Below are 9,240 nucleotides of genomic sequence, written 5' to 3'. Positions count from 1 at the left end.
TCCTTCCCTGTTGAGAATCACTGGTCTATACCTTATGTTTCTCAGTGAAATGTGTGCTGCTTTAAAAACATTTTCTGTTATTTAAATTCTCATGACTCATCTCTTTACATAAATGGAAACACATTAGGAAAAAGTCAGTGGGTCTACTACTTCTTGAGATTCTTCCCTGCCCACAATTCCTGTTTGTGTGTATTACACACAGAATGTTGAGAAATATTGAAATGATTATTGGTTTTACTTGTAAATTGCAAAAACAAAATAAAATACTACTCACTTTAATAACTGTTGCCCATGCTTTCCTTTTTTTTTTTTTTTGACCAAAGCATTCCTAAGCCCATTGCCTGGCTTGTGCCTTGAACTTAATTTTAGTTTGAAAAATCAAGGTTATATCTAAATATAAGTTAAACTCATAAAACTTCTAGAAGAAAACTTGGGGAAAAGCTTTATGACCTTGGATTAGACAAAGAATTCTTAGGATATAAAAAGCACATAATTACCAAAATGATTAATTTTTTTTAGGTTGACAGTATCAAATGCCGGCAATGATGTGGGAAAACTGGAACTCTCATACATTGCTAATATAGTTACAAAATGCCACAGACACTTTGAAAAACACACTGATAGAGCTAATCACATAAATATAGAATTTATCAAATATACAGTTTGTTATTATTTCTAGTGGCAATATAACATTTCAGAACGCCGAATTTGAAGTTACCTTAAGGATTAGCACTTTGCTTTTTAATGAGGCAATTCCTCCTTAATGTATTTTTCTGCACTTAAATCATCACTTAGCTGTCTCTTCTTAGGTAAACATCCCCAGCTCACTCGACTCCTGCAAAGAAACCACTTCCTGTCCTTTAGGCTTTTTAGTTACTTATCTTAGACCCTCTTTAATATCTCCATCATCCTTTCACATGAAGAGAGTAAAAGTAAACCTCAAGGAAGAGTTTCATCTTGTCTAAATATAAAAAGACAATTTCACTAAAAAATGACTGGGGGGAAATGTGGCAAAGCACTAGCAACATTTGAAGCTGCCTTTGGGAAAGTAGCTGATTGTATGAGCATGACTGCCACCCCTGCAGGTTTCCCACACCTGCTGGGGTCCACCCTTTGAACTCCCTGTTAATAGGACGGTGGTGCCAGGAGGGAATGCAGGTATGTCTCAGAAAGGGAATGTGGACCCGGACAAACTGCCAGCTGTTTCACTGGGAATCAATGACCCAAGAAGGTTAGAATCCATCATTCTGATGAGTCCTGAAAACAGGAAGTCCCTCCACTCAACAGTTTGTACTCTGCTTATTAGGCATTTAAGGTTTATCAACAGAAATGATCAATGGAAAGTGGGGGAGTGAATGGAAAGCGCTTTGAATTGGAGGGAGTCAAAGGGTTCTTGTCCCTTTCACAATGAATCAGCTAGTACACTTTGGGAGAATCACTTCCTTTCTCATGGTCTCAGATTTTGCAGTTGTTCAGTTAGAGAGGGTCAGACCAGAAGTTCCCTATGGTCTCTTTTGATTCTTCACCTTTTATGATTTTGTAGTAATAGGCCTCAAGAACTTACTAAAGTGAATCCTTCTCCCTGTGGCAATCATAAGAGAATTAACAGAAATAACTACCCTTGCTGACTTGGCTGTCTTACTTGGAAGCACTTCAGTGACTCCAGAGTGTCGAAAAGACTGAGCACTTCAAATTCCATTTCATGACACACACTGTTAAAGAAACCCTGAAACAGATTTACTGGAGAGCTTGAGAATATGTGATTGAGTCCATCAGAAAGCTACTGTTCATTCATTTATTTAGTTTAAAATTTATTTATTTATTTATGGCTGTGTTGGGTCTTCGTTGCTGCATGCGGGCTTTCTCTAGTTGCGGCGAACAGGGGCTTCTCTTCATTGCTGTGGGCGGGCTTCTCATTGCGGTGGCTTCTCTTTGTTGCGGAGCACAGGCTCTAGGCACAAGGCCTTCAGTAGTTGTGGCACGCGGGCTCAGTAGTTGTGACTCACAGGCTCTACAGTGCGGGCTCAGTAGTTGTGGGTCACAGGCTCTAGAGTGCAGGCTCAGTAGTTGTGGCACATGGGCTTAGTTGCTCCACAGCATGAGGGATCGTCCTGGACCAGGGATCACACCCGTGTTCCCTGCATTGGCAGGCGGATTCTTAACCACTGTGCCACCAGGAAGTCCCTCAGATTATTTTAATGTGAATGCTTGTCAGAGTTTATAGTTGTTCAATATTTTTGCCTTCCAAAAATTGCAAAGACCTTAGAGTGTTTTAATTCTGATCACCCCCTCACTATTTATGAGCTACTATAATGGTCTTTTGGGTCAATTATTCCCATTGATTTTTATTATGTGACAATCAATGTAGCCAATTATTATAAACCATCGATGTTGCTTTATTTTACCCATATATTACCAATGTCTTTGATCACCATTTCTTTAGCAACAGAGTCCTTCCTTTAATATTCCTTTAGTGAGCTCTTTTGTGGTAAAGTCTCTCAGTTTTTATTTGTCTAAAAATTATTTTCTTAAAGGTAATAGATTGTCAATTGTTTTTTCTCAGTCTATTGAAGATATTCTACTACCTCTGGCTTGTCTCACTACTGTTGAGAAGTCAGTTGTCAGCCTCATTGTTATTCCATTGTGGGTGCTGTGTCTTCTCCCTGTGGACTGTTGAAGGCTTTTTGTCTTTTGGTGTTTTGCGGTTGTGGTTAGGTACGGAATTTTTTTCCGTCCTGCTTTTTGCTTTTGTTTTCATTTGGTTTGGTTTTCCTGGATCTGTGTCTTTTAACCATTCTGGAAATTACCAGCCATTATCCTGACAAATATTATTTCTAACCTATTCTATTACCTCATTTTGGAATGATAGTTAGACCTCACTCTACCCTCCATGTCTTTTAACTTCTATTTCATACTTTTCATTTCTCTCTGGGATATTTCCTGAACGTCTTTGTGTCTTTCTTCCAGTTCTCAAATTCTCTTCTCAGGTGTAGCTAACCAATTATTCCTGTCCACGGATATTTTATTAATTCAATTGTTGACCTCTAGAAATTCTGTTTGGTTCTATTTATTTATGTATTTATGTTTTGCTCATGCATTTTACTTTATTTAAAACATTTTTATTTCATAATGGAGTATAGTTGATTAACAAGGCTGTGTCAGTTTCAGGTGTACAGCAAAGTGATACAGTTATACATATACGTGTATCTCTTCTTTTTCAAATTCTTTTCCCATTTAGGTTATTACACAGTATTGAGCAGACTTCTCTGTGCTATACACTAGGTCCTTGTTGGTTATGTATTTTAAATATAGCACTGTGTACATGTCAGTTGTTTGGTTCCCTTTAAAATCTGTTTGTTCATCTTTTGAGTCTGTTGTTCTTTTTTTTGGGTGTGTAAACATCTTTACTGGAGTCTAATTGCTTTACATTGGTGTGTTAATTTCTGTTTTATAACAAAGTGAATCAGCTATACATATACATATATCCCCATGTCTCCTCCTTCTTGTATCTCCATCCCACCCTCCCTCTCCCACCCGTCTAGGTGGTCACAAAGCACTGAGCTGATCTCCCTGTGCTATGTGGCTGCTTCCCACTAGCTATCTATTTTACGTTTGGTACTGTATATATGTCCATGCCACTGTCTCACTTTGTCCCAGCTTACCTTTTCCCCTCCCCGTGTCCTCAAGTCCATTCTCTACATCTGCGTCTTTATTCCTGTTCTGCCCCTAAGTTCTTCAGAACTTTTTTTTTTTTTTTAGCTTCCATATATATGTATTAGCATACGGTATTTGTTTTTCTCTTTCTGACTTACTTCACTCTGTATGACACTCTTTATGTCCATCCACCTCACTGCAAATAACTCAATTTCATGTCTTTTTATGGCTGAGTAATATTCCATTGTATATATGTGCCACATCTTCTTTATCCATTCAGCTGTTGATGGATACTTAGGTTGCTTCCATGTCCTGGCTATTGTAAATAGAGCTGCAATGAACATTGTGGTTTATGACTCTTTTTGAATTATGGTTTTCTCAGGGTATATGCCCAGTAGTGGGATTGCTGGGTCGTATGCTGGTTCTATTTTTAGTTTTTTAAGGAACATCCATACTGTTCTCCATAGTGGCTGTATCAATTTACATTCCCACCAACAGTGCAAGAGGGTTCGCCTTTCTCCACACCCTCTCCAGCATTTATTGTTTGTAGATTTTTTGATGATGGCCATTCTGACTGGTGTGAGGTGATACCTCATGGTAGTTTTGATTTGCATTTGTGATGTTGAGCATCCTTTCGTGTGTTTGTTGGCAATCTGTATATCTTCTTTGGAGAAATCTCTATTTAGGTCTTCTGCCCATTTTTGGATTGGGTTGTTTGTTTTTTTGTTATTGAGCTGCATGAGCTGCTTGTACATTTTGGAGATTAATCCTTTGTCAGTTGCTTCATTTGCAAATATTTTCTCCCATTCTGAGGGTTGTCTTTTCATCTTGTTTATGGTTTCCTTTGCTGTGCAAAAGCTTTGAAGTTTTATTAGGTCCCATTTGTTTATTTTTGTTTTTATTTCCATTTCTCTAGGAGGTGGGTCAAAAAAGATCTTGCTGTGATTTATGTCATAGAGTGCTCTTCCTGTGTTTTCCTCTAAGAGTTTTATAGTGCCTGGCCTTATATTTAGGTCTTCAATCCATTTTGAGTTTATTTTTGTGTATGGTGTTAGGGAGTGTTCTAATTTCATTCTTTTATGTGTAGCTGTCCAGTTCTCCCAGCACCACTTATTGAAGAGACTGTCTTTTCTCCACTGTATATTCTTGCCTCCTTTATCAAAGATAAGCTGACCATATGTGCGTGGGTTTGTCTCTGGGCTTTCTATCCTGTTCCATTGATCTATATTTCTCTTTTTGTGCCAGTACCATACTGTCTTGATTACTGTAGCTCTGTAATATAGTCTGAAGTCCAGGAGCCTGATTCCTCCAGCTCCGTTTTTCTTTCGCAAGATTGCGTTGGCTATTCGGAGTCTTTTGTGTTTCCATACAAATTGTGAACGTTTTTGTTCTAGTTCTGTGAAAAATGCCATTGGTAGTTTGATAGGGATTGCACTGAATCTGTAGATTTCTTTGGGTAGTAGAGTCATTTTCACAATGTTGATTCTTCCAATCCAAGAACATGGTATATCTCTCCATCTGTTTGTATTATCTTTAATTTCTTTCATCAGTGTCTTATAGTTTTCTGCATACAGGTCTTTTTTCTCCTTAGATAGGTTTTTCCTAGGTATTTTATTCTTTCTGTTGCAATGGTAAATGGGAGTGTTTGCTTAATTTCTCTTTCAGATTTTTCATCATTAGTGTATAGGAATGCTAGAGATTGCTGTGCATTAATTTTGTACCCTGTTAATTTACCAAATTCATTGATTAGCTCTAGTAGTTTTCTGGTAGCATCTTTAGGATTCTCTATGTATAGTATCATGTCATCTGCAAACAGCGACAGCTTTACTTCTTCTTTTCTGATTTGGATTCCTTTTATTTCTTTTTCTTCCCTGACTTCTGTGGCTAAAACTTCCAAAACTATGTCGAATAATACTAGTGACAGTGGACAACCTTGTCTTGTTCCCAATCTTAGAGGAAAAGGTTTCAGTTTTTCACCATTGAGAATGATGTTGGCTTTGGGTTTGTCATCTATGGTCTTTATTATGTTGAGATAAATTCCCTCTATGCCTACTTTCTGGAGGGTTTTTATCATAAATGGGTGTTGAATTTTGTTGAAAGCTTTTTCTGCATCTATTGAGATGATCATATGGTTTTTCTCCTTCAATTTTTTAATATGGTGTATCACATTGATTGATTTGCATATATTGAAGAATCCTTGCATTCCTGGGGTAAACCCCACTTGATCATCATGTATGATCCTTTTAATGTGCTGTTGGATTCTGTTTGTTAGTATTTTGTTGAGGATTTTTGCATCTACATTCTTCAGTGATATTGGCCTGTAATTTTCTTTCTTTGTGACATCTTTGTCTGGTTTTGGTATCAGGGTGATGGTGGCCTCATAGAATGAGTTTGGGAGTGTTCCTCCCTCTGCTTTACTTTGGAAGAGTTTGAGAAGCATAGATATTAGCTCTTCTCTAAATGTTTGATAGAATTCGCCTGTGAAGCCATTAGGTCCTGGGCTTTAGTTTGTTGGAAGACTTTTAATCACAGTCTCAATTTTAGTGCTGTGACTGGGCTGTTTATATTTTCTCTTTCTTCGTGGTTCAGTCTCGGAAAGTTGTGCTTTTCTAAGAATTTGTCCATTTCTTCCAGGTTGTCCATTTTATTGGCATAGGGTTCCTTGCAGTAATCTCTCATGACCCTTTGTATTTCTGCAGTGTCAGTTGTTACTTCTCCATTTTTATTTCTAATTCTGTTGATTTGAGTCTTCTCCCTTTTTTTCTTGATGAGTCTGGCTAATGGTTTATCAATTTTGTTTATCTTCTCAAAGAAACAGCTTTTAGTTTTATTGATCTTTGCTATTGTGTCCTTTATTTCTTTTTCATTTATGTCTTATCTGATTTTTCTGACTTCTTTCCTTCTGATAACTTCGGGGTTTTTTTGTTTTTCTTTCCCTAATTCCTTTAGGTGTAAGGTTAGGTTGTTTATTTGAGTTGTTTCTTTTTTTCTTTTTTTTAATATATATTTTTTTGTGGTATGCGGGCCTCTCACTGTTGTGCCCTCTCCCGTTGCAGAGCACAGGCTTGGGACGCGCAGGCTCAGCGGCCATGGCTCACGGGCCCAGCTGCTCCGCTGCATGTGGGATCTTCCCGGAACGGGGCACGAACCTGTGTCCCCTTCATCAGCAGGTGGACTCTCAGCCACTGCGCCACCAGGGAAGCCCTTGAGTTGTTTCTTGTTTCTTGAGGTAGGATTGTATTGCTGTAGACTTCTCTCTTAGAACTGCTTTTGCTGCATCCCATAGGTTTTGGGTCATCGTGTTTTCACTGTCATTTGTTTCTAGGTATTTTTTGATTTCCTCTTTGATTTCTGCAGTGATCTCTTGGTTATTAAGTAGTGTATTATTTAGCCTCCAAGTGTTTGTATTTTTTACAGATTTTTTTCCTGTAACTGATATCTAGTCTCATAGCATTGTAGTCAGAAAAGATACTTGATATGATTTCAATTTTCTTAAATTTACCGAGCCCCAATTTGTGACCCAAGATATGATGTATTGTGGAGAATGTTCCATGAGCACTTGAGAAGAAAGTGTATTCTGTTGTTTTTGGATGGAATGTCTTATAAATATGTATTAAGTCCATCTTGTTTAATATATCATTTAAAGCTTGTGTTTCCTTATTTATTTTCATTTTGGATGATCTGTCCTTTGGTGAAAGTGGGGTGTTAAACTCCCCTGCTATTATTTTGTTACTGTTGATTTCCCCTTTATGGCTGTTAGTATTTGCCTTACGTCTTGAGGTGCTCCTATGTTGGGTGCATAAATATTTACAGTTGTTATATCTTCTTCTTGGATTGATCCCTTGATCATTAGGTAGTGTCCTTCTTTGTCTCTTGTAATAGTCTTTATTTTAAAATCTATTTTTTCTGATATGAAAATTGCTACTCCAGCTTTCTTTTGATTTCCATTTGCATGGAATATCTTTTTCCATCCCCTCACTTTCAGTCTGTATGTGTCTCTAGGTCTGAAGTGGGTCTCTTGTAGACAGAATATATATGGGCCTTGTTTTTTATCCATTCTGCCAGTCTATATCTTTTGGTGGGAGCGTTTAATGCATTTACATTTAAGGCAGTTATCGATATGTATGTTCTTATTACCATTTTGTTAAATGTTTTGGGTTTGTTATTGGAGGTCTTTTCCTTCTCTTGTGTTTCCTGCCTAGAGAAGTTCCTTTAGCCTTAGTTGTAAAGCTGGTTTGGTGGTGCTGAACTCTCTCAGCTTTTGCTTATCTATAAAGGTTTTAATTTCTCCATCAAATCTTAATGAGATCCTTGCTGGGTAGAGTAATCTTGCTTGTAGGTTCTTCCCTTTCATCACTTTAAATATGTCATGCCACTCCTTTCTGGCCTGTAAAGTTTCTGCTGAGAAATCAGCTGTTAACCTTATGGGAGTTCCCTTGTATGTTATTTGTTGCTTTTCCCTTGCTGCGTTTAATATTTTTTCTTTGTATTTAAATTTTGATAGTTTGATTAATATGTGTCTTGTCATGATTCTTCTTGGATTTATCGTGTATGGGACTCTCTGTGCTTCCTGGATTTGACTGACTATTTCCTTTCCCATATTAGGGAAGTTTTCAACTATAATCTCTTCAAATATTTTCTCAGAACCTTTCCTTTTTCTCTTCTTCTTCTGGGACCCCTATAATTCGAATGTTGGTGCATTTAATATTGTCCCAGAGGTCTCTGAGACTGTCCTCAGTTCTTTTCATTCTTTTTTCTTTATTCTGCTCTGCGGTAGTTATTTCCACTATTTTATCTTCCAGGTCACTTATCCATTCTTCTGCCTTGGTTATTCTGCTATTGATTCCTTCTAGAGAAGTTTTAATTTCATTTACTGTGTTGTTCATCATTGTTTGTTTGCCCTTTAGTTCTTCTAGTCCTTGTTAAACGTTTCTTGTAGTTTCTCCATTCTATTTCCAAGATTTTGTGTCATCTTTAGTCTCATTACTCTGAATTCTTTTTCAGGTAAGCTGCCTATTTCTTCTTCATTTGTTTGGTCTGGTGGGTTTTTACCTTGCTCCTTCATATGCTATGTGTTTCTCTGTCTTCTCATTTTTCTTAACTTACTGTGTTTGGGGTTTCCTTTTTGCAGGCTGCAAGTTCGTAGTTCTCATTTTTCGTGTGTGCTCCCAGTGGCTAAGGTTCGTTCAGTGTGTTGTGTTGGCTTCCCGGTGGAGGAAGTGCCTGTGTTCTGGTAGATGAGGCTGGATCTTGTCTTTCTAGTGGGCAGGTCCACATCCAGTGGTGTGTTTTGGGGTGTCTGTGACCTTATTATGATTTTAGGCAGCTTTTCTGCTAATGGGTGTGGTTGTGTTCCTGTCTTCCTAGTTGTTTGGCATAGGGTGTCCAGCATTGTAGCTTGCTGGTTGTTGAGTGGACCTGGGTCTTGGCGTTGAGATGGAGATCTCTGGGAGATTTTCGCCATTTGATATTATATGGAACTGGGACATCTCTGGTGGACCAATGTCCTGAACTTGGCTCTCCCACCTCAGAGGCACAGGCCTGACACTGAGCTGGAGCACCAAGACCCTGTCAGCCACACGGCTC

The sequence above is a fragment of the Orcinus orca genome, chromosome 11 (genome assembly GCF_937001465.1).
Source record: "Orcinus orca chromosome 11, mOrcOrc1.1, whole genome shotgun sequence".
NCBI lineage: Eukaryota > Metazoa > Chordata > Mammalia > Artiodactyla > Delphinidae > Orcinus > Orcinus orca.
The sequence above is the reverse complement of the archived record's forward strand: the minus strand, read 5'-3'. Positions refer to the sequence as shown.